Consider the following 25,420-nt stretch of genomic DNA (forward strand, 5'->3'; position numbering starts at 1 on the left):
TATCCTGTGATAAAAAGTCTTCTCTTTCGACCGCCAAACCTTTCAGGGGAGCATTTGCAACCGTTTGGCACCATTTCTGAGTCAACTGCCGAAAGTCAGAGTTTTGATGAAATTGTGACCCCGGGGCTTAGGGATTTTTTCAAAAATATCTATTTCTGCTGGTTAAGTTGTCGAGGGCTGATTTCTTATCCTGTGATAAAAAGCCTTCTCTTTCGACCGCCAAACCTTTCAGGGGAGCATTTGCAACCGTTTGGCACCATTTTTGAATCAATTGCCGAAAGTCAGAGATTTGATGAAATGGTGACCCCGGGGCTTAGGGATTTTTTCAAAAAAATATTTTTCTGCCGGTTAAGTTGTCGAGGGCTGATTTCTTTTCCTGTGATAAAAAACCTCCTGTTTCGACCGCCAAACCTTTCAGGGGAGCATTTAAAACCGTTTGGCACCATTTCTGAGTCAATTGCCAAAAGTCAGAGATTTGATGAAATGGTGACCCCGGGGCTTAGGGATTTTTACGAAAATATCTTTTTCTGCCAAATAAGTTGTCGAGGGCTGATTTCTTTTCCTGTGATAAAAAACCTCATGTTTTGAGCGCCAAACCTTTCAGGGGAGCATTTAAAACCGTTTGGCACCATTTTTGAATCAATTGCCGAAAGTCGGACTTTTGATGAAATTGTGACCCCGGGGCTTAGGGATTTTTTCAAAAAAATATTTTCCTGCCGGTTAAGTTGTCGAGGGCTGATTTCTTTTACTGTGATAAACAACCTCCTGTTTCGACCGCCAAACCTTTCAGGGGAGCATTAGCAACCGTTTGGCACCATTTTTGAGTCAATTGCCGAAAGTCGGACTTTTGATGAAATTGTGACCCCGGGGCTTAGGGATTTTTTCAAAAAAATATTTTCCTGCCGGTTAAGTTTTTGAGGGCTGATTTCTTTTCCTGTGATAAAAAACCTCCTGTTTCGACCGCCAAACCTTTCAGCGGAGCATTTAAAACCGTTTGGCACCATTTTTGAGTCAATTGCCGAAAGTCAGAGATTTGATGAAATTGTGACCCCGGGGCTTAGGGATTTTTTCAAAAATATCTTTTTCTGCCGAATAAGTTTTTGAGGGCTGATTTCTTTTCCTGTGATAAAAAACCTCCTGTTTCGACCGCCAAACCTTTCAGGGGAGCATTTAAAACCTTTTGGCACCATTTCTAAGTCAATTGCCGAAAGTCAGAGATTTGATGAAATTCTGACCCCGGGGCTTAGGGATTTTTTCAAAAAAATATTTTTCTGCCGGTTAAGTTTTCGAGGGCCGATTTCTTTTCCTGTCATAAACAACCTCCTGTTTTGACCGCCAAAACTTTCAGGGGAGCATTTAAAACCTTTTGGCACCATTTCTAAGTCAATTGCCGAAAGTCAGAGATTTGATGAATTTGTGACGCCGGGGCTTAGGGATTTTTTTCAAGAAAATCTTTTCCTGCCGGTTAAGTTGTCGAGGGCTGATTTCTTTTCCTGTGATAAAAAGCCTTCTCTTTCGAGCGCCAAACATTTCAGGGGAGCATTTGCAACCGTTTGGCACCATTTCTGAGTCAATTGCCGAACGTCAGATTTTTGATGAAATTGTGACACCGGGGCTTAGGGATTTTTTCAAAAATATCTTTTTCTGCCGAATAAGTTTTTGAGGGCTGATTTCTTTTCCTGTGATAAAAAACCTCCTGTTTCGACCGCCAAACCTTTCAGGGGAGCATTTAAAACCGTTTGGCACCATTTCTGAGTCAATTGCCGAAAGTCAGAGATTTGATGAAATTCTGACCCCGGGGCTTAGGGATTTTTTCAAAAAAATATTTCTCTGACGGTTAAGTTGTCGAGGGCTGATTTCTTTTCCTGTGATAAAAAGCCTTCTCTTTCGACCGCCAAACCTTTCAGAGGAGCAATTGCAACCGTTTGGCACCATTTTTGAATGAATTGCCGAAAGTCAGAGTTTTGATGAAATTCTGACCCCGGGGCTTAGGGATTTTTTCAAGAAAATCTTTTCCAGCCGGTTAAGTTCTCGAGGGCTGATTTCTTTTCCTGTGATAAAAAGCCTTCTCTTTCGACCGCCAAACATTTCAGGTGAGCATTTGCAACCATTTGGCACCATTTCTGAGTCAATTGCCAAACGTCAGATTTTTGATGAAATTCTGACCCCGGGGCTTAGGGATTTTTTCAAAAATATCTTTTTCTGCCGAATAAGTTTTTGAGGGGTGATTTCTTTTCCTGTGATAAAAAACCTCCTGTTTCGACCGCCAAACCTTTCAGGGGAGCATTTAAAACCGTTTGGCACCATTTTTGAATCAATTGCCGAAAGTCAGAGATTTGATGAAATTCTGACCCCGGGGCTTAGGGATTTTTTCAAAAAAATATTTTTCTGCCGGTTAAGTTGTCGAAGGCTGATTTCTTTTCCTAAGATAAAAAGCCTTCTCTTTCGACCGCCAAACCTTTCAGGGGAGCATTTGCAACCATTTGGCACCATTTCTGAGTCAATTGCCGAAAGTCAGAGATTTGATGAAATTGTGACCCCGGGGCTTAGGGATTTTTTCAAAAATATCTTTTTCTGCTGGTTAAGTTGTCGAGGGCTGATTTCTTATCCTGTGATAAAAAGCCTTCTCTTTCGACCGCCAAACCTTTCAGGGGAGCATTTGCAACCGTTTGGCACCATTTTTGAATCAATTGCCGAAAGTCAGAGATTTGATGAAATTGTGACCCCGGGGCTTAGGGATTTTTTCAAAAATATCTTTTTCTGCTGGTTAAGTTGTCGAGGGCTGATTTCTTATCCTGTGATAAAAAGCCTTCTCTTTTGACCGCCAAACCTTTCAGGGGAGAATTTGCAACCGTTTGGCACCATTTTTGAATCAAATGCCGAAAGTCAGAGATTTGATGAAATTCTGACCCCGGGGCTTAGGGATTTTTTCAAAAAAATATTTTTCTGCCGGTTAAGTTTTCGAGGGCTGATTTCTTTTCCTGTGATAAACAACCTCCTGTTTTGACCGCCAAACCTTTCAGGGGAGCATTTAAAACCTTTTGGCACCATTTCTAAGTCAATTGCCGAAAGTCAGAGATTTGATGAATTTGTGACGCCGGGGCTTAGGGATTTTTTCAAAAAAATGTTTTTCTGCTAGTTAAGTTGTCGAAGGCTGATTTCTTATCCTGTGATAAAAACCCTTCTCTTTCGATCGCCAAAACTTTCAGGGGAGCATTTGCAACCGTTTGGCACCAGTTTTGAGTCAATTGCTGAAAGTCAGAGTTTTGATGAAATTGTGACCCCGGGGCTTAGGGATTTTTTTCAAGAAAATCTTTTCCTGCCGGTTAAGTTGTCGAGGGCTGATTTCTTTTCCTGTGATAAAAAGCCTTCTCTTTCGAGCGCCAAACATTTCAGGGGAGCATTTGCAACCGTTTGGCACCATTTCTGAGTCAATTGCCGAACGTCAGATTTTTGATGAAATTGTGACACCGGGGCTTAGGGATTTTTTTCAAAAATATCTTTTTCTGCCGAATAAGTTTTTGAGGGCTGATTTCTTTTCCTGTGATAAAAAACCTCCTGTTTCGACCGCCAAACCTTTCAGGGGAGCATTTAAAACCGTTTGGCACCATTTCTGAGTCAATTGCCGAAAGTCAGAGATTTGATGAAATTCTGACCCCGGGGCTTAGGGATTTTTTCAAAAAAATATTTCTCTGACGGTTAAGTTGTCGAGGGCTGATTTCTTTTCCTGTGATAAAAAGCCTTCTCTTTCGACCGCCAAACCTTTCAGAGGAGCAATTGCAACCGTTTGGCACCATTTTTGAATGAATTGCCGAAAGTCAGAGTTTTGATGAAATTCTGACCCCGGGGCTTAGGGATTTTTTCAAGAAAATCTTTTCCCGCCGGTTAAGTTCTCGAGGGCTGATTTCTTTTCCTGTGATAAAAAGCCTTCTCTTTCGACCGCCAAACATTTCAGGGGAGCATTTGCAACCGTTTGGCACCATTTCTAAGTCAATTGCCGAAAGTCAGAGATTTGATGAAATTCTGACCCCGGGGCTTAGGGATTTTTTCAAAAAAATATTTCTCTGACGGTTAAGTTTTCGAGGGCTGATATCTTTTCCTGTAATAAAAAACCTCATGTTTTGACCGCCAAACCTTTCAGGGGAGCATTTGCAACAGTTTGGCACCATTTCTGAGTCAATTGCCGAAAGTCAGATTTTTGATGAAATTGTGACCCCGGGGCTTAGGGATTTTTTCAAAAAAATATTTTTCTGCCGGTTAAATTGTCGAAGGCTGATTTCTTCTCCTGTGATAAAAAGCCTTCTCTTTCGACCGCCAAACCTTTCAGGGGAGCATTAGCAACCGTTTGGCACCATTTTTGAGTCAATTGCCGAAAGTCAGACTTTTGATGAAATTGTGACCCCGGGGCTTAGGGATTTTTTCAAAAAAAATTTTTCCTGCCGGTTAAGTTGTCGAGGGCTGATTTCTTTTCCTGTGATAAAAAGCCTTCTCTTTCGACCGCCAAACATTTCAGGTGAGCATTTGCAACCATTTGGCACCATTTCTGAGTCAATTGCCAAACGTCAGATTTTTGATGAAATTGTGACCCCGGGGCTTAGGGATTTTTTCAAAAATATCTTTTTCTGCCGAATAAGTTTTTGAGGGCTGATTTCTTTTCCTGTGATAAAAAACCTCCTGTTTCGACCGCCAAACCTTTCAGGGGAGCATTTAAAACCGTTTGGCACCATTTTTGAATCAATTGCCGAAAGTCAGAGATTTGATGAAATTGTGACCCCGGGGCTTAGGGATTTTTTCAAAAAAAAATTTTCTGCTGGTTAAGTTGTCGAAGGCTGATTTCTTATCCTGTGATAAAAAGCCTTCTCTTTCGACCGCCAAACCTTTCAGAGGAGCATTTGCAACCGTTTGGCACCATTTTTGAGTCAATTGCCGAAAGTCAGAGTTTTGATGAAATTGTGACCCCGGGGCTTAGGGATTTTTTCAAAAAAATATTTTTCTGCCAGTTAAGTTGTCGAAGGCTGATTTCTTTTCCTGTGATAAAAAGCCTTCTCTTTCGACCGCCAAACCTTTCAGGGGAGCATTTGCAACCATTTGGCACCATTTCTGAGTCAATTGCCGAAAGTCAGAGTTTTGATGAAATTGTGACCCCGGGGATTAGGGATTTTTTCAAAAATATCTTTTTCTGCTGGTTAAGTTGTCGAGGGCTGATTTCTTATCCTGTGATAAAAAGCCTTCTCTTTTGACCGCCAAACCTTTCAGGGGAGAATTTGCAACCGTTTGGCACCATTTTTGAATCAAATGCCGAAAGTCAGAGATTTGATGAAATTGTGACCCCGGGGCTTAGGGATTTTTTCAAAAAAATATTTTTCTGCCGGTTAAGTTTTCGAGGGCTGATATCTTTTCCTGTGATAAACAACCTCCTGTTTTGACCGCCAAACCTTTCAGGGGAGCATTTGCAACCGTTTGGCACCATTTCTGAGTCAATTGCCGAAAGTCAGAGATTTGTTGAAATTCTGACCCCGGGGCTTAGGGATTTTTTCAAAAAAATATTTCTCTGACGGTTAAGTTGTCGAAGGCTGATTTCTTTTTCTTTGATAAAAAGCCTTCTCTTTCGACCGCCAAACCTTTCAGGGGAGCATTTGCTACCGTTTGGCACCATTTTTGAATCAGTTGCCGAAAGTCAGAGATTTGATGAATTTGTGACGCCGGGGCTTAGGGATTTTTTCAAAAAAATGTTTTTCTGCTGGTTAAGTTGTCGAAGGCTGATTTCTTATCCTGTGATAAAAACCCTTCTCTTTCGATCGCCAAAACTTTCAGGGGAGCATTTGCAACCGTTTGGCACCAGTTTTGAGTCAATAGCCGAAAGTCAGAGTTTTGATGAAATTGTGACCCCGGGGCTTAGGGATTTTTTCGAAAATATCTTTTTCTGCCGAATAAGTTGTCGAGGGCTGATTTCTTTTCCTGTGATAAACAACCTCCTGTTTTGACCGCCAAACCTTTCAGGGGAGCATTTGCAATAGTTTGGCACTATTTTTGAATCAATTGCCGAAAGTCAGAGATTTGATGAAATTGTGACCCCGGGGCTTAGGGATTTTTTCAAAAAAATATTTTTCTGCCTGTTAAGTTGTCGAGGGCGGATTTCTTTTCCTGTGATAAAAACCCTTCTCTTTCGATCACCAAAACTTTCAGGGGAGCATTTGCAACCGTTTGGCACCAGTTTTGAGTCAATTGCCGAAAGTCAGAGTATTGATGAAATTGTGACCCCAGGGCTTAGGGATTTTTTCAATAAACTATTTCTCTGCCAGTTAAGTTGTCTAGGGCTGATTTCTTTTCCTGTGATAAAAAGCCTTCTCTTTCGACCGCCAAACCGTTCAGGGGAGCATTTAAAACCGTTTGGCACCATTTTTGAATCAATTGCCGAAAGTCAGAGATTTGATGAAATTGTGACCCCGGGGCTTAGGGATTTTTTCAAAAAAATATTTTTCTGCCGGTTAAGTTGTCGAAGGCTGATTTCTTTTCCTGTGATAAAAAGCCTTCTCTTTCGACCACCAAACCTTTCAGAGGAGCATTTGCAACCGTTTGGCCCCATTTTTGAATGAATTGCCGAAAGTCAGAGTTTTGATGAAATTGTGACCCCGGGGCTTAGGGATTTTTTCAAAAAAATATTTTTCTGCCGGTTAAGTTGTCGAAGGCTGATTTCTTTTCCTGTGATAAAAAGCCTTCTCTTTCGACCGCCGAACCTTTCAGGGGAGCATTTGCAACCGTTTGGCACCATTTCTGAGTCAATTGCCAAAAGTCAGAGATTTGATGAAATTGTGACCCCGGGGCTTAGGGATTTTTTCGAAAATATCTTTTTCTGTCGAATAAGTTGTCGAGGGCTGATTTCTTTTCCTGTGATAAACAACCTCCTGTTTTGACAGCCAAACCTTTCAGGGGAGCATTTAAAACCTTTGGCACCATTTCTAAGTCAATTGCCAAAAGTCAGAGATTTGATGAAATTCTGACCCCGGGGCTTAGGGATTTTTTCAAAAAAATATTTCTCTGACGGTTAAGTTGTCGAGGGCTGATTTCTTTTCCTGTGATAAAAAGCCTTCTCTTTCGACCGCCAAACTTTTCAGGGGAGCATTTGCTACCGTTTGGCACCATTTTTGAATCAGTTGCCGAAAGTCAGTGATTTGATGAATTTGTGACCCCGGGGCTTAGGGATTTTTTCAAAAAAATATTTTTCTGCTGGTTAAGTTGTCGAAGGCTGATTTCTTATCCTGTGATAAAAAGCCTTCTCTTTCGAACGCCAAACCTTTCAGAGGAGCATTTGCAACCGTTTGGCACCATTTTTGAATCAATTGCCGAAAGTCAGAGATTTGATGAAATTGTGACCCCGGGGCTTAGGGATTTTTTCAAAAAACTATTTCTCTGCCGGTTAAGTTGTCGAGGGCTGATTTCTTTTCCTGTGATAAAAAGCCTTCTCTTTCGACCGCCAAACCTTTCAGGGGAGCATTTAAAAACGTTTGGCACCATTTTTGAATCAATTGCCGATAGTCAGAGATTTGATGAAATTGTGACCCCGGGGCTTAGGGATTTTTTCAAAAAACTATTTCTCTGTCAGTTAAGTTGTCGAAGGCTGATTTCTTTTCCTGTGATAAAAAGCCTTCTCTTTCGACCGCCAAACCTTTCAGGGGAGCATTTGCAACCGTTTGGCACCAGTTTTGAGTCAATTGCCGAAAGTCAGAGTTTTGATGAAATTGTGACCCCGGGGCTTAGGGATTTTTTCGAAAATATCTTTCTCTGCCGAATAAGTTGTCGAGGGCTGATTTCTTTTCCTGTGATAAACAACCTCCTGTTTTGACCGCCAAACCTTTCAGGGGAGCATTTGCAACAGTTTGGCACCAGTTTTGAGTCAATTGCCAAAAGTCAGGGTTTTGATGAAATTCTGACCCCAGGGCTTAGGGATTTTTTCAAAAAACTATTTCTCTGCCGGTTAAGTTGTCGAGGGCTGATTTCTTTTCCTGTGATAAAAAGCCTTCTCTTTCGACCGCCAAACATTTCAGGGGAGCATTTGCAATAGTTTGGCACTATTTTTGAATCAATTGCCGAAAGTCAGAGATTTGATGAAATTGTGACCCCGGGGCTTAGGGATTTTTTCAAAAAAATATTTTTCTGCCTGTTAAGTTGTCGAGGGCGGATTTCTTTTCCTGTCATAAAAACCCTTCTCTTTCGATCGCCAAAACTTTCAGGGGAGCATTTGCAACCGTTTGGCACCAGTTTTGAGTCAATTGCCGAAAGTCAGAGTTTTGATGAAATTGTGACCCCGGGGCTTAGGGATTTTTTCAAAAAACTATTTCTCTGCCAGTTAAGTTGTCGAGGGCTGATTTCTTTTCCTGTGATAAAAAGCCTTCTCTTTCGACCGCCAAACCTTTCAGGGGAGCATTTAAAACCGTTTGGCACCATTTTTGAATCAATTGCCGAAAGTCAGAGATTTGATGAAATTGTGACCCCGGGGCTTAGGGATTTTTTCAAAAAAATATTTTTCTGCCGGTTAAGTTGTCGAGGGCGGATTTCTTTTCCTGTGATAAAAACCCTTCTCTTTCGATCGCCAAAACTTTCAGGGGAGCATTTGCAACCGTTTGGCACCAGTTTTGAGTCAATTGCCGAAAGTCAGAGTTTGGATGAAATTGTGACCCGGGGGCTTAGGGATTTTTTCAAAAAACTATTTCTCTGCCGGTTAAGTTGTCGAGGGCTGATTTCTTTTCCTGTGATAAAAAGCCTTCTCTTTCGACCGCCAAACCTTTCAGGGGAGCATTTGCCACCGTTTGGCACCATTTTTGAATCAATTGCCGAAAGTCAGAGATTTGATGAAATTGTGACCCCGGGGCTTAGGGATTTTTTCGAAAAAATCTTTTCCTGCCGGTTAAGTTGTCGAGGGCTGATTTCTTTTCCTGTGATAAAAAGCCTTCTCTTTCGACCGCCAAACATTTCAGAGGAGCATTTGCAACCGTTTGGCACCATTTCTGAGTCAATTGCCGAAAGTCAGAGTTTTGATGAAATTGTGACCCCGGGGCTTAGGGATTTTTTCAAAAAACTATTTCTCTGTCGGTTAAGTTGTCGAAGGCTGATTTCTTTTCCTGTGATAAAAAGCCTTCTCTTTCGACCGCCAAACCTTTCAGGGGAGCATTTGCAACCGTTTGGCACCATTTCTGAGTCAATTGCCGAAAGTCAGAGTTTTGATGAAATTGTGACCCCGGGGCTTAGGGATTTTTTCAAAAAACTATTTCTCTGCCGGTTAAGTTGTCGAGGGCTGATTTCTTTTCCTGTGATAAAAAGCCTTCTCTTTTGACCGCCAAACCTTTCAGGGGAGCATTTAAAAACGTTTGGCACCATTTTTGAATCAATTGCCGATAGTCAGAGATTTGATGAAATTGTGACCCCGGGGCTTAGGGATTTTTTCAAAAAACTATTTCTCTGTCAGTTAAGTTGTCGAAGGCTGATTTCTTTTCCTGTGATAAAAAGCCTTCTCTTTCGACCGCCAAACCTTTCAGGGGAGCATTTGCAACCGTTTGGCACCAGTTTTGAGTCAATTGCCGAAAGTCAGAGTTTTGATGAAATTGTGACCCCGGGGCTTAGGGATTTTTTCGAAAATATCTTTCTCTGCCGAATAAGTTGTCGAGGGCTGATTTCTTTTCCTGTGATAAACAACCTCCTGTTTTGACCGCCAAACCTTTCAGGGGAGCATTTGCAACAGTTTGGCACCAGTTTTGAGTCAATTGCCAAAAGTCAGGGTTTTGATGAAATTCTGACCCCAGGGCTTAGGGATTTTTTCAAAAAACTATTTCTCTGCCGGTTAAGTTGTCGAGGGCTGATTTCTTTTCCTGTGATAAAAAGCCTTCTCTTTCGACCGCCAAACATTTCAGGGGAGCATTTGCAATAGTTTGGCACTATTTTTGAATCAATTGCCGAAAGTCAGAGATTTGATGAAATTGTGACCCCGGGGCTTAGGGATTTTTTCAAAAAAATATTTTTCTGCCTGTTAAGTTGTCGAGGGCGGATTTCTTTTCCTGTCATAAAAACCCTTCTCTTTCGATCGCCAAAACTTTCAGGGGAGCATTTGCAACCGTTTGGCACCAGTTTTGAGTCAATTGCCGAAAGTCAGAGTTTTGATGAAATTGTGACCCCGGGGCTTAGGGATTTTTTCAAAAAACTATTTCTCTGCCAGTTAAGTTGTCGAGGGCTGATTTCTTTTCCTGTGATAAAAAGCCTTCTCTTTCGACCGCCAAACCTTTCAGGGGAGCATTTAAAACCGTTTGGCACCATTTTTGAATCAATTGCCGAAAGTCAGAGATTTGATGAAATTGTGACCCCGGGGCTTTGGGATTTTTTCAAAAAAATATTTTTCTGCCGGTTAAGTTGTCGAGGGCGGATTTCTTTTCCTGTGATAAAAACCCTTCTCTTTCGATCGCCAAAACTTTCAGGGGAGCATTTGCAACCGTTTGGCACCAGTTTTGAGTCAATTGCCGAAAGTCAGAGTTTGGATGAAATTGTGACCCGGGGGCTTAGGGATTTTTTCAAAAAACTATTTCTCTGACAGTTAAGTTGTCGAGGGCTGATTTCTTTTCCTGTGATAAAAAGCCTTCTCTTTCGACCGCCAAACCTTTCAGGGGAGCATTTAAAAACGTTTGGCACCATTTTTGAATCAATTGCCGATAGTCAGAGATTTGATGAAATTGTGACCCCGGGGCTTAGGGATTTTTTCAAAAAAATATTTTTCTGCCGGTTAAGTTGTCGATGGCTGATTTCTTTTCCTGTGATAAAAAACCTCATGTTTTGACCGCCAAACCTTTCAGAGGAGCATTTGCAACAGTTTGGCACCAGTTTTGAGTCAATTGCCGAAAGTCAGAGCTTAGGGATTTTTTCAAAAAAATATTTCTCTGACGGTTAAGTTGTCGAGGGCTGATTACTTTTCTTGTGATAAAAAGCCTTCTCTTTCGACCGCCAAAACTTTCAGGGGAGCATTTGCTACCGTTTGGCACCATTTTTGAATCAGTTGCCGAAAGTCAGAGATTTGATGAATTTGTGACCCTGGGGCTTAGGGATTTTTTCAAAAAAATATTTTTCTGCTGGTTAAGTTGTCGAAGGCTGATTTCTTATCCTGTGATAGAATGCCTTCTCTTTCGACCGCCAAACCTTTCAGAGGAGCATTTTCAACCTTTTGGCACCATTTTTGAATCAATTGCCGAAAGTCAGAGATTTGATGAAATTGTGACCCCGGGGCTTAGGGATTTTTTCAAAAAAATATGTTTCTGCCGGTTAAGTTGTCGAGGGCAGATTTCTTTTCCTGTGATAAAAAGCCTTCTCTTTCGACCGCCAAACATTTCAGGGGAGCATTTGCAACCGTTTGGCACCAGTTTTGAGTCAATTGCCGAAAGTCAGAGTTTTGATGAAATTGTGACCCCGGGGCTTAGGGATTTTTTTCAAGAAAATCTTTTCCTGCCGGTTAAGTTGTCGAGGGCTGATTTCTTTTCCTGTGATAAAAAGCCTTCTCTTTCGACCGCCAAACATTTCAGGGGAGCATTTGCAACCGTTTGGCACCATTTCTGAGTCAATTGCCGAACGTCAGATTTTTGATGAAATTGTGACACCGGGGCTTAGGGATTTTTTCAAAAATATCTTTTTCTGCCGAATAAGTTTTTGAGGGCTGATTTCTTTTCCTGTGATAAAAAACCTCCTGTTTCGACCGCCAAACCTTTCAGGGGAGCATTTAAAACCGTTTGGCACCATTTCTGAGTCAATTGCCGAAAGTCAGAGATTTCATGAAATTGTGACCCCGGGGCTTAGGGATTTTTTTCAAAAAAATATTTTTCTGCCGGTTAAGTTGTCGAAGGCTGATTTCTTTTCCTGTGTTAAAAAGCCTTCTCTTTCGACCGCCAAACCTTTCAGAGGAGCATTTGCAACCGTTTGGCACCATTTTTGAATGAATTGCCGAAAGTCAGAGTTTTGATGAAATTCTGACCCCGGGGCTTAGGGATTTTTTCGAAATATCTTTTTCTGCCGAATAAGTTGTCGAGGGCTGATTTCTTTTCCTGTGATAAACAACCTCCTGTTTTGACCGCCAAACCTTTCAGGGGAGCATTTAAAACCGTTTGGCACCATTTCTAAGTCAATTGCCGAACGTCAGAGATTTGATGAAATTCTGACCCCGGGGCTTAGGGATTTTTTCAAAAAACTATTTCTCTGCCGGTTAAGTTGTCGAGGGCTGATTTCTTTTCCTGTGATAAACAACCTCCTGTTTTGACCGCCAAACCTTTCAGGGGTGCATTTGCAACCGTTTGGCACCATTTCTTAGTCAATTGCCGAAAGTCAGAGATTTGATGAAATTGTGACCCCGGGGCTTAGGGATATTTTCGAAAATATCTTTTTCTGCCGAATAAGTTGTCGAGGGCTGATTTCTTTTCCTGTGATAAACAACCTCCTGTTTTGACCGCCAAGCCTTTCAGGGGAGCATTTAAAACCGTTTGGCACCATTTCTAAGTCAATTGCCGAAAGTCAGAGATTTGATGAAATTCTGACCCCGGGGCTTAGGGATTTTTTCAAAAAACTATTTCTCTGCCGGTTAAGTTGTCGAGGGCTGATTTCTTTTCCTGTGATAAAAAGCCTTCTCTTTCGACCGCCAAACATTTCAGGGGAGCATTTGCAACCGTTTGGCACCATTTTTGAATCAATTGCCGAAAGTCAGAGATTTGATGAAATTGTGACCCCGGGGCTTAGGGATATTTTCGAAAATATCTTTTTCTGCCGAATAAGTTGTCGAGGGCTGATTTCTTTTCCTGTGATAAACAACCTCCTGTTTTGACCGCCAAACCTTTCAGGGGAGCATTTAAAACCGTTTGGCACCATTTCTAAGTCAATTGCCGAACGTCAGAGATTTGATGAAATTCTGACCCCGGGGCTTAGGGATTTTTTCAAGAAAATCTTTTCCTGCTGGTTAAGTTGTCGAGGGCTGATTTCTTTTCCTGTGATAAAAACCCTCCTGTTTCGACCGCCAAACCTTTCAGGGGAGCTTTTAAAACCGTTTGGCACCATTTCTGAGTCAATTGCCGAACGTCAGAGATTTGATGAAATTGTGACCCCGGGGCTTAGGGATTTTTTCAAGAAAATCTTTTCCTGCCGGTTAAGTTGTCGAGGGCTGATTTCTTTTCCTGTGATAAAAAGCCTTCTCTTTCGACCGCCAAACCTTTCAGGTGAGCATTTGCAACCGTTTGGCAAAATTTCTGAGTCAATTGCCGAAAGTCAGAGTTTTGATGAAATTGTGACCCCGGGGCTTAGGGATTTTTTCAAGAAAATCTTTTCCTGCCGGTTAAGTTGTCGAGGGCTGATTTCTTTTCCTGTGATAAAAATCCTTCTCTTTCGACCGCCAAACCTTTCAGGGGAGCATTTAAAACCGTTTGGCACCATTTTTGAGTCAATTGCCGAAAGTCAGAGATTTGATGAAATTGTGACCCCGGGGCTTAGGGCTTTTTTCGAAAATATCTTTTTCTGCCGAATAAGTTGTCGAGGGCTGATTTCTTTTCCTGTGATAAACAACCTCCTGTTTTGACCGCCAAACCTTTCAGGGGAGCATTTGCATCCGTTTGGCACCATTTTTGAATCAATTGCCGAAAGTCAGAGATTTGATGAAATTGTGACCCCGGGGCTTAGGGATTTTTTCAAAAAAATATTTTTCTGCCGGTTAAGTTGTCGAGGACTGATTTCTTTTCCTGTGATAAAAAGCCTTCTCTTTCGACCGCCAAACCTTTCAGGGGAGCATTTAAAACCCTTTGGCACCATTTTTGAATCAATTGCCGAAAGTCAGAGATTTGATGAAATTGTGACCCCGGGGCTTAGGGATTTTTTCAAAAAAATATTTTTCTGCCGGTTAATCCCTAAGCCCCGGGGTCACAATTTCATCAAAAATCTGACTTTCGGCAATTGACTCAAAGATTGATCCCAAACGGTTGCAAATGCTCCCCTGAAAGGTTTGACGGTCGAAACAGAAGGTATTTTATCACAGGACAAGAAATCAGCCCTCGACAACTTAACTGGCAGAAAAAGATTTTTTTGAAAAAATCCCTAATTTCCTGGGTCACAATTTCAGCAAAAATCTGACTTTCGGCAATTGACTCAAAAATGGTGCCAAACGGTTGCAAATGCTCCCCTGTAAAGTTTGGCGGTCGAAACAGAAGGCTTTTAATCACAGGACAGAAAATCCTTAACGGGAAGAAAAAGATTTTTTTGAAAAAATCCCTAAGCCCCGGGATCACAATTTCAGCAAAATTCTGTCTTTCGGCAGGTGACTCAAAAATGGTGCCAAACGGTTTAAAATGCTCCCCTGAAAAGATTCGCGGTCGAAACAGAAGGCTTTTTATCAAAGGACAGAAAACCCTTAACCGGCAGAAAAAGATTTTTTCGGCAAATGACTCAAAAATGGTGCCAAACGGTTGCAAATTCTCCCCTGAGATGTTTGGCTGTCGAAACAGTTAGGCTTTTTATCACAGGAAAAGAAATCAGCCCTCGACAACATAACCGGCAGAAAAACGTTTTTTTGAAAATTCCCTAAGCCTCGGGGTCACAATTTCATCAAAAATCTGACTTTCCGCAATTGACTCAAAAATGGTGCCAAACGGTTGCTAATGCTCCCCTGAGATGTTTGGCGGACGAAACAGAAGGCTTTTTATCTCAGGAAAAGAAATCAGCCCTCGACAACTTAACTGGCAGAAAAACATTTTTTTGAAAAAATCCCTAAGCCCCGGCGTCACAATTTCAGCAAAAATCTGAATTCGGCAATTCACTAAAAAATGGTGCCAAATGGTTGCAAATGCTCACCTGAAAAGTTTGGCGGTCAAAGCAGAAGGCTTTTTATCACAGGACAGGAAATCCTTAACCGGCAGAAAAAGATTTGTTTGAAAAAATCCCTAAGCCCCGGAGTCACAATTTCAGCAAAAATCTGACTTTCGGCCATTCACTAAAAAATGGTGCCTACTGAAGAAAGTAGGAAACACCACTGGACCGGTAAGATATAATCTAAGTCAAATCTCTTATTTTGACTACTGGCTCCTCCCACAGCTCCTGACTCACGACAGTGTGTTGCCCATCGCTCAGTTCTGACTAAAGGATTTTAAGCAGCTACTGCTGGCCGGGACATTTTGGGACCCAAAATATCCAACACCACTAAATTCTGGTGTACTTTTTAACATAATAGTGTAAACAGGGATCAACATACAAACATTGAGAAGCCATTCCCCCCGCCCCACTACTTTGTATGGAAACAACTGGAAAAACCTCTGTGATTGAGGCTAACAACATGGCGCCTTTTTCTACAACAAACACTTCCGAGGTGATTCTTACAACTACTTTACCACTACTTTACTACTACTTTACTACTACTTCACTACTACTTTACTACTCTACTACTCTACCACTTTACTACTACTTTACTTCTACTTTACTACCATTTTACTACTATTTTACTACTGCAAAACTACTACTACTTTACTACTGTTTTACTACTACTTTACTGCTATATTACTACTATTCCACCACTTTACTATTGTTTTACCATTACTTAACTGCTACTTCACTACTGCTTTACTATTGCTTTACTACCACTTTACTACTGCTACTTTATTACTTATCCTACTTTACTATTTATACCCCTATTTATACAGTAGACCATCCTGAAAAATGGCATGCCTGTCTATAGGAACAAAAAGTATTGTTACTATTTTATTAATTGTATATAGTGCCCTTCATCCGTAGATTTAAGGTTGGTTTACAACTTAAAAATGCAAGGAAAAAAAACCTTAACCGGCAGAAATTTTTTTTAAAAAAAATCTGACTTTCGGCAATTCAATCAAAAATGGTGCCAAACGGTTGGAAATGCTCCCCTGAGATGTTTGGCGGTTGAAACAGAAGGCTTTTTATCACAGGACAGAAAATCCTTAACCGGAAGAAAAAGATGGTTTTGAGAAACTCCCTAAGCCCCGGGGTCACAATTTCAGCAAAAATCTGACTTTCGGCAAGTGACTCAAAACGGTGCCAAACGGTTGCAAATGCTCCCCTGAAAAGTTAGGCGGTCGAAACAGAAGGCTTTTTATCACAGGACAGAAAACCCTTAACCGGCAGGAAAAGATTTTTTTGAAAAAATCCCTAAGCCCCGGGGACACAATTTCAGCAAAAATCTGACTTTCGGCAAGTGACTCAAAAATGGTGCCAAACGGTTGCAATTGCTTCCCTGAGATGTTTGGCTGTCAAAACAGAAGGCTTTTTATCTCAGGAAAAGAAATCAGCCCTCGACAACATAACCGGCAGAAAAACATTTTTTTGAAAAAATCCCTAAGCCCCGGTGTCACAATTTCAGCAAAAATCTGACTTTCAGAAATTCACTCAAAAGTGGTGCCAAACGGTTGCAAATGCTCCCCTGAGATGTTTGGCGGTCGAAACAGAAGGCTTTTTATCACAGGAAAAGAAATCAGCCCTCGACAACTTAACTGGCAGAAAAAGATTCTTTTGAAAAAATCCCTAAGCCCCGCGGTCACAATTTCAGCAAAAATCTGACTTTCGGCAATTCACTCAAAAATGGTGCCAAACGGTTGTAAATGCTCCCCTGAAATGTTTGGCGGTCGAAACAGAAGGCTTTATATCACAGGAAAAGAAATCAGCCTGCGACAACGTAACGGGCAGAAAAAGATTTTTTTTAAAAAATTCCTAAACCCCGGGGTCACAATTTCATCAAAAATCTGACTTTCGGCAAGTGACTCAAAACGGTGCCAAACGGTTGCCAATTCTCCCCTGAGATGTTTGGCGGTCGAAACAGATGGCTTTTTATCACAGGAAAAGAAATCAGCCTTCGACAACTTAACTGGCAGAAAAAGATTTTTTTGAAAAAATCCCTAAGCCCCGGGGTCACAATTTTAGCAAAAATCTGACTTTCGTCAAGTGACTCAAAACGGTGCCAAACGGTTGCAAATGCTCCCTTGAAAAGTTAGGCGGTCGAAACAGAAGGCTTTTTATCACAGGACAGAAAATCCTTAACCGGCAGGAAAAGATTTTTTTGAAAAAATCCCTAAACCCCGGGGTCACAATTTCAGCAAAAATCTGACTTTCGGCAAGTGACTCAAAAATGGTGCCAAACGGTTGCAAATGCTCCCCTGAGATGTTTGGCGGACGAAACAGAAGGCTTTTTATCACGGGAAAAGAAATCAGCCCTCGAGAACTTAACTGGCAGAAAAAGATTTTTTTGAAAAAATCCCTAAGCCCCGGGGACACAATTTCAGCAAAAATCTGACTTTCGGCAAGTGACTCAAAAATGGTGCCAAACGGTTGCAATTGCTTCCCTGAGATGTTTGGCTGTCGAAACAGTTAGGCTTTTTATCACAGGAAAAGAAATCAGCCCTCGACAACATAACCGGCAGAAAAACATTTTTTTGAAAATTCCCTAAGCCCCGGGGTCACAATATCATCAAAAATCTGACTTTCGGCAATTGACTCAAAAATGGTGCCAAACGGTTGCAAATGCTCCTCTAAGATGTTTGGCGGACGAAACAGAAGGCTTTTTATCTCAGGAAAAGAAATCAGCCCTCGACAACTTAACCGGCAGAAACACATTTTTTTGAAAAAATCCCTAAGCCCCGGGGTCACAATTTCAGCAAAAATTTGACTTTCGGAAATTCACTCAAAAGTGGTGCCAAACGGTTGCAAATGCTCCCCTGAGATGTTTGGCAGTCGAAACAGAAGGCTTTTTATCACAGGAAAAGAAATCAGCCCTCGAAAACTTAACTGGCAGAAAAAGATTTTTTTGAAAAAATCCCTAAACCCCGGGGTCACAATTTCATCAAAAATCTGACTTTTGGCAAGTGACTCAAAACGGTGCCAAACGGTTGCAAATGCTCCCCTGAAAAGTTAGGCGGTCGAAACAGAAGGCTTTTTATCACAGGACAGAAAATCCTTAACCAGCAGGAAAAGATTTTTTTGAAAAAATCCCTAAACCCCGGGGTCACAATTTCAGCAAAAATCTGATTTTCGGCAAGTGACTCAAAACGGTGCCAAACGGTTGCAAATGCTCCCTTGAAAAGTTAGGCGGTCGAAACAGAAGGCTTTTTATCACAGGACAGAAAATCCTTAACCGGCAGGAAAAGATTTTTTTGAAAAAATCCCTAAACCCCGGGGTCACAATTTCAGCAAAAATCTGACTTTCGGCAAGTGACTCAAAAATGGTGCCAAACGGTTGCAAATGCTCCCCTGAGATGTTTGGCGGACGAAACAGAAGGCTTTTTATCTCAGGAAAAGAAATCAGCCCTCGACAACTTAACCGGCAGAAACACATTTTTTTGAAAAAATCCCTAAGCCCCGGGGTCACAATTTCAGCAAAAATCTGACTTTCGGCAAGTGACTCAATACTGGTGCCAAACGGTTGCAAATGCTCCCCTGAGATGTTTGGCGGACGAAACAGAAGGCTTTTTATCACAGGAAAAGAAATCAGCCCTCGACAACTTAACCGGCAGAAAACGATTTTTTTGAATAAATCCCTAAGCCCCGGTGTCAGAGCTGCCCAAGGTCCCAGCTCACAAAGGACCAACGCCAGTTCTTGTTATATACAAAAGTCTTTATTAAGGATCGGTTTCGATTTCAAAGCCGTGGCGCGCAGCTCTACGTCTTAACTCTAGACCGCTGAAGTTCCATCTGAATCTCCTCCCCCCAGGCACCAGTTTAAGACTCTAGCCTTGCTCCACCTCCTCCTCTGCTCTTTCCTCCTCTGGGTCCGCCTGCCCGCTGGGGTGTCGCCCTTTCTGGACTCTTCCGATGCTGAGTCCCCGGATTCTTCCCCATCCCTACGGCGTGCTTTAGGACCTGGCTCCCAATCCGGGCTCCCTGCTGTCCCGCGCGCCTGTACATTTGAACTTGGCGCCCGCGCCCAGCCGGCAACCTTCCTCCTGACCGTTACACTGCTCCTGTCACTGCTTCCCCCCTCGGGGGGGGGGTAGCTGGATCTGACTTCCCCTCCGTTCCCTCACTCTCCGATGGAGGCGTGGCCAGCTCTGACTCATCCTCTCTCCCTACTGGAGGAGACGCTGGCCCTGATTCATGGGACTCTTCTCCCCCACTCCGCTCTGGTGGGGGAACTGGTCCTGATCTCCCTCTGCTGCTTTGGGAGTCCCCGCTGGCCCCTTGCTTCTGGTGTCTCCCCCCTGGGACCCCCCCTTGCCCTGACCATCGGCGCCCCCCTCTGGGAATCTTCTGAATCGCTGGAGAAGCTCATGGAATCTCTCGGGCCACTGTCATACTCCCCTACGCTGCCCTCAGATTCTTCCCCTTCGCTCTCCGTTTCCTCTCTCCCCTGTGTCTCTGCTCCTGAGCCCCTGACACCCGGAGTCACAATTTCATCAAAAATCTGACTTTCGGCCATTCACTCAAAAATGGTGCCTACTGAAGAAAGTAGGAAACACCACTGGGCCGGTAAGATATAATCTAAGTCAAATCCCTTATTTTGACTACTGGCTCCTCCCACAGCTCCTGACTCACGACAGTGTGTTGCCCATCGCTCAGTTCTGGCTAAAGGATTTTATGCAGCCACTGCTGGCGGGGACATTTTGGGACCCAAAATATCCAACGCCACTAAATTCTGGTGTACTTCTTAACATAATAGTGTAAACAGGGATCAACATACAAACACTGAGAAGCCATTCCCCCCGCCCCACTACTTTATATGGAAACAACTGGAAAAACCTCTGTGATTGAGGCGAACAACATGGCGCCATTTTGTACAACGAACACTTCCGAGGTCATTCTTACTACTACTTTAGCACTACTTTACTACTACTTTACTACTAGTTTACTACTCTACTACTCTACTACCACTTTACTACTGCTTTACTACAAGTCTACTACTTTACTACTACTTTACTACCACTTTACTACTGCCTTACTACTGCTTTACTATCATTTTACTACTACCTTGCTATCCTTTTACTACTACTTTAAAGCTATTTTACTACTATTCCACCGCTTTACTATTGGTCCATTTTACTACTACTTTACTACTATCTTACTGCTGTTTCACTACTGCCTTACTACCATTTTACTACTATTTTACTACTGCATTACTACTACTACTTTACTACTGTTTTACTACTACTTTACTGCTATATTACTACTATTCCACCACTTTACTATTGTTTTACCATTACTTAACTGCTACTTCACTACTGGTTTACTATTGCTTTACTACCACTTTACTACTGCTACTTTATTACTTATCCTACTTTACTATTTATACACCTATTTATACAGTAGAACTTCCTGAACAATGGCATGCCTGTCTATAGTAACAAATAGTATTGTTACTATTTTATTAATTGTTGTCAGGGACTCAGCGGGAGCGCAGGGAGGAGAGGAGATGGAGAGCGAGGGGGAGCAATCCGAGGGCAGCGTAGGAGAGGATGACAGCAGCCCAATAAATTCCGTGAGCCTCTCCAGCGAATCGGAAGATTCACAGAAGGTGGCGCCGATGGGCAGGGCAAGGGGGGACCCAAGGGGGACACCCCAGAAACAAGGGGCCAGCGGGGACTCCCAGAGCAGCAGTTGGAAATCAGGACCAGCTTCCCCACCAGAGCGCAGTGGGGGGGAGGAGTCCCAGGTATCAGAGCCCACATATTCACCACCAGCCAGAGAAGATGAGTCAGGGTTGACCACGCCTCCATCGGAGAGCGAGTTAACGGTCAAGAGGAAAGTTGCAGGCTGGGCGAGCGCGCCAAGATCAAAGGTACAGGCGAGTGGCACAGAAGGTAGCCCGGATAGGGAATCAGGTCCTAAAGCCCGCCGGAGGGAGGGGGAAGAATCGTCAGAGTCAGCATCAGAGGAGTCCAGAAAGGATGAAACCCTAGCGGGCAGGAGGGCCCAGAGGAGAAAGGAACTTAGGAAGAGGTGGAGCAAAGCGAGAGTGTTAAACTGGTGTGGAAGGGGCGGAGACTCAGACGGGACTTCGCCGGTCTAAGGTCGAGACGTAGAGCTGCGCGCTGCGGCTTTAAAATGGAAACTGAACCTCAATAAAGACTTTTGTACATAACTACAGCCTAGCGTTGGTCCTCTGTGAGCTGGGACCTGGAGGCAGCTCTGACAATTGTATATACTGCCCTTCATCCGTAGATTTAAGGTTGGTTTACAACTTAAAAATGCAAGGTAAAAAACGGCTTAACCGGCAGAAAAATATTTTTTTAAAAAAATCCCTGATCCCCGGAGTCACAATTTCATCAAAAATCTGACTTTCGGCAATTGACTCAAAAATGGTGCCAAACGGTTGCAAATGCTCCCCTGAGATGTTTGGTGGTCGAAACAGAAGGCTTTTTAAAACAGGAAAAGATTGTACCTCGGGGTCACAATTTCATCAAAAATCGGACTTTCGGTCATTCACTCAAAAATGGTGTCAAACACTTGCAAATGCTCCCCTGAGAGGTTTAGGGGTCGAAACAGAAGGCTTTTTATCACAGGACAGAAAATCCTTAAAAGGCAGAAAAATATGTTTTTGAAAAAATCCCTAAGCCCTGGGGTCACAATTTCATCAAAAATCTGACTTTCGGCAATTCACTCAAAAATGGTGCCAAACAGTTGCAAATGCTCCCCTAAAAAGTTTGGCGGTCGAAAAAGAAGGCTTTTTATCACAGGACAGAAAATCCTTAACCGAAAGAAAAAGATTTTTTTGAAAAAATCCCTAAGCCCCGGGGTCACAATTTCAGCAAAAATCTGACTTTCGGCAAGTGACTCAAAAATCGTGCCAAACGGTTGCAAATGCTCCCCTGAAAGGTTTGGGGGTCGAAAGAGAAGGCTTTTTATCACAGGATAAGAAATCAGCCCTCAACAACATAACCGGCAGAAAAACATTTTTAAATTAATAAAAACTATTTTATTAATTGTATATACTGCCCTTCATCCGTAGATTTAAGCTTGGTTTACAACCTAAAAATGCAAGGTAAAAAACACCTTAACCGGCAGGCAGAATTTTTTTTTTTTAAAAAAAAAATCCCTAAGCCAGGGGGTTACAATTTGATGAAAAATCTGACTTTCGGCAATTCACTCAAAAATGGTGCCAAACGGTTGCAAATGCTTCCCTGAGATGTTTGGCTGTCGAAACAGAAGGCTTTTTATCACAGGAAAAGAAATCAGCCCTCGACAACTTAAATGGCAGAAAATTTTTTTTTTTGAAAAAATCCCTAAGCCCCGGGGTCACAATTTCAGCAAAAATCTGACTTTCCGTCATTCACTCAAAAATGGTGTCAAACGGTTGCAAATGGTCCCCTGAGAGGTTTCGGGGTTGAAACAGAAGGCTTTTTATCTCAGGAAAAGAAATCAGCCCTCGACAACTTAACCGGCAGAAAAAAGTTTTCTTGAAAAAATCCCTAAGCCCCGGGGTCACAATTTCAGCAAAAATCTGACTTTCGGCAATTCACTCAAGAATGGTGCCAAATGGTTGCAAATGCTCCCCTGAAAAGTTTGGCGGTCGAAACAGAAGGCTTTTTATCACAGGACAGAAAACCCTTAACCGGCAGAAAAAGATTTTTTTGAAAAAATCCCTAAGCCCCGGGCTCACAATTTCAGCAAAAATCTGACTTTCGGCAAGTGACTCAAAAATGGTGCCAAACGGTTGCAAATGCTTCCCTGAGATGTTTGGCTGTCAAAACAGTTAGGCTTTTTATCACAGGAAAAGAAATCAGCCCTAGACAACATAACCGGCAGAAAAACATTTTTTTGAAAATTCCCTAAGCCCCGGGGTCACAATTTCAGCAAATATCTGACTTTCGTCAATTCACTCAAAAATAGTGCCAAATTGTTGCAAATGCTCCCCTGAAAACTTTCGCGGTCGAAACAGAAGGCTTTTTATCACAGGAAAAGAAATCAGCCCTCGACAACTTAAATGGCAGAAAATTTTTTTTTTTGAAAAAATCCCTAAGCCCCGGGGTCACAATTTCAGCAAAAATCTGACTTTCCGTCATTCACTCAAAAATGGTGTCAAACGGTTGCAAATGGTCCCCTGAGAGGTTTCGGGGTTGAAACAGAAGGCTTTTTATCTCAGGAAAAGAAATCAGCCCTCGACAACTTAACCGGCAGAAAAAAGTTTTCTTGAAAAAATCCCTAAGCCCCGGGGTCACAATTTCAGCAAAAATCTGACTTTCGGCAATTCACTCAAGAATGGTGCCAAATGGTTGCAAATGCTCCCCTGAAAAGTTTGGCGGTCGAAACAGAAGGCTTTTTATCACAGGACAGAAAACCCTTAACCGGCAGAAAAAGATTTTTTTGAAAAAATCCCTAAGCCCCGGGCTCACAATTTCAGCAAAAATCTGACTTTCGGCAAGTGACTCAAAAATGGTGCCAAACGGTTGCAAATGCTTCCCTGAGATGTTTGGCTGTCAAAACAGTTAGGCTTTTTATCACAGGAAAAGAAATCAGCCCTAGACAACATAACCGGCAGAAAAACATTTTTTTGAAAATTCCCTAAGCCCCGGGGTCACAATTTCAGCAAATATCTGACTTTCGTCAATTCACTCAAAAATAGTGCCAAATTGTTGCAAATGCTCCCCTGAAAACTTTCGCGGTCGAAACAGAAGGCTTTTTATCACAGGAAAAGAAATCAGCCCTCGACAACTTAACTGGCAGAAAAAGATTTTTTTGAAAAAATCCCTAAGCCCCGGGGTCACAATTTCAGCAAAAATCTGACTTTCGGCTATTCACTCAAAAATGGTGCCAAACGGTTGCAAATGCTCCCCTGAGATTCTTGGCGGTCGAAACAGAAGGCTTTATATCACAGGAAAAGAAATCAGCCCTCGACAACTTAACTGGCAGAAAAAGATTTTTTTAAAAAAATCCCTAAACCCCGGGGTCACAATTTCATTAAAAATCTGATTTTCGGCAATTGACTCAAAAATGGTGCCAAACGGTTGCAAATGCTCCCCTGAAAAGTTTGGCGGTCGAAACAGAATGCTTTTTATCACAGGACAGAAAATCCTTAACCGGAAGAAAAATATTTTTTTGAAAAAATCCCTAAGCCTCGCGGTCACAATTTCAGCAAAAATCTGGCTTTCGGCAAGTGACTCAAAACGGTGCCAAACGGTTGCAAATGCTCCCCTGAAAAGTTAGGCGGTCGAAACAGAAGGCTTTTTATCACAGGACAGAAAATCCTTAACGGTTAGGAAAAGATTTTTTTGAAAAAATCCCTAAGCCTCGCGGTCACAATTTCAGCAAAAATCTGACTTTCATCAATTCACTCAAAAATAGTGCCAAATGGTTGCAAATGCTCCCCTGAAAACTTTGGCGGTTGAAACAGAAGGCTTTTTATCACAGGACAGAAAACCCTTAACCGGCAGAAAAAGATTTTTTTGAAAAAATCCCTATGCCCCGGACTCACAATTTCAGCAAAAATCTGACTTTCGGCAATTGATTCAAAAATGGTGCCAAACGGTTGCATATGCTCCCCTGAAAGGTTTGGCTGTTGAAACAGAAGGCTTTTTATCTCAGGAAAAGAAATAAGCCCTCAACAACTTAACTGGCAGAAAAACAATTTTTTGAATAAATCCCTAAGCCCCGGGCTCAGAGCTGCCCAAGGTCCCAGCTCACAAAGGACCAACGCCAGTTCTTGTTATATACAAAAGTCTTTATTAATGTTTGGTTTCGATTTCAAAGCCGTGGCGCGCAGCTCTACATCTTAACTCTAGACCGCTGAAGCTCCGTCTGAATCTCCTCCCCCCAGGCACCAGTTTAAGACTTTAGCCTTGCTCCACCTCCTCCTCTGCTCTTTCCTCCTCTGGGTCCGCCTGCCCGCTGGGGTGTCGCCCTTTCTGGACTCTTCCGATGCTGAGTCCCCGGATTCTTCCCCATCCCTACGGCGTGCTTTAGGACCTGGCTGTCCCGCGCGCCTGTACATTTGAACTTGGCGCCCGCGCCCAGCCGGCAACCTTCCTCCTGACCGTTTCACTGCTCCTGTCACTGCTTCCCCCCTGGGGGGGGGTAGCTGGACCTGACTTCCCCTCCGTTCCCTCACTCTCCGATGCAGGCGTGGCCAGCTCTGACTCATTTTCTCTCCCTACTGGAGGAGACGCTGGCCCTGATTCATGGGACTCTTCCCCCCCACTTCACTCTGGTGGGGGAACTGGTCCTGATCTCCCGCTGCTGCTTTGGGAGTCCCGCTGGCCCCTTGCTTCTGGTGTCTCCCCCCTGGGACCCCCACTTGCCCTGGCCATCGGCGCCCCCCTCTGGGAATCTTCTGAATCGCTGGAGAAGCTCATGGAATCTCTCGGGCCACTGTCATACTCCCCTACGCTGCCCTCAGATTCTTCCCCTTCGCTCTCCGTTTCCTCTCTCCCCTGTGTCTCTGCTCCTGAGCCCCTGACACCCGGAGTCACAATTTCAT

The sequence above is a fragment of the Podarcis cretensis genome (genome assembly GCF_951804945.1).
Source record: "Podarcis cretensis genome assembly, chromosome: 12".
Taxonomy (NCBI): domain Eukaryota; kingdom Metazoa; phylum Chordata; class Lepidosauria; order Squamata; family Lacertidae; genus Podarcis; species Podarcis cretensis.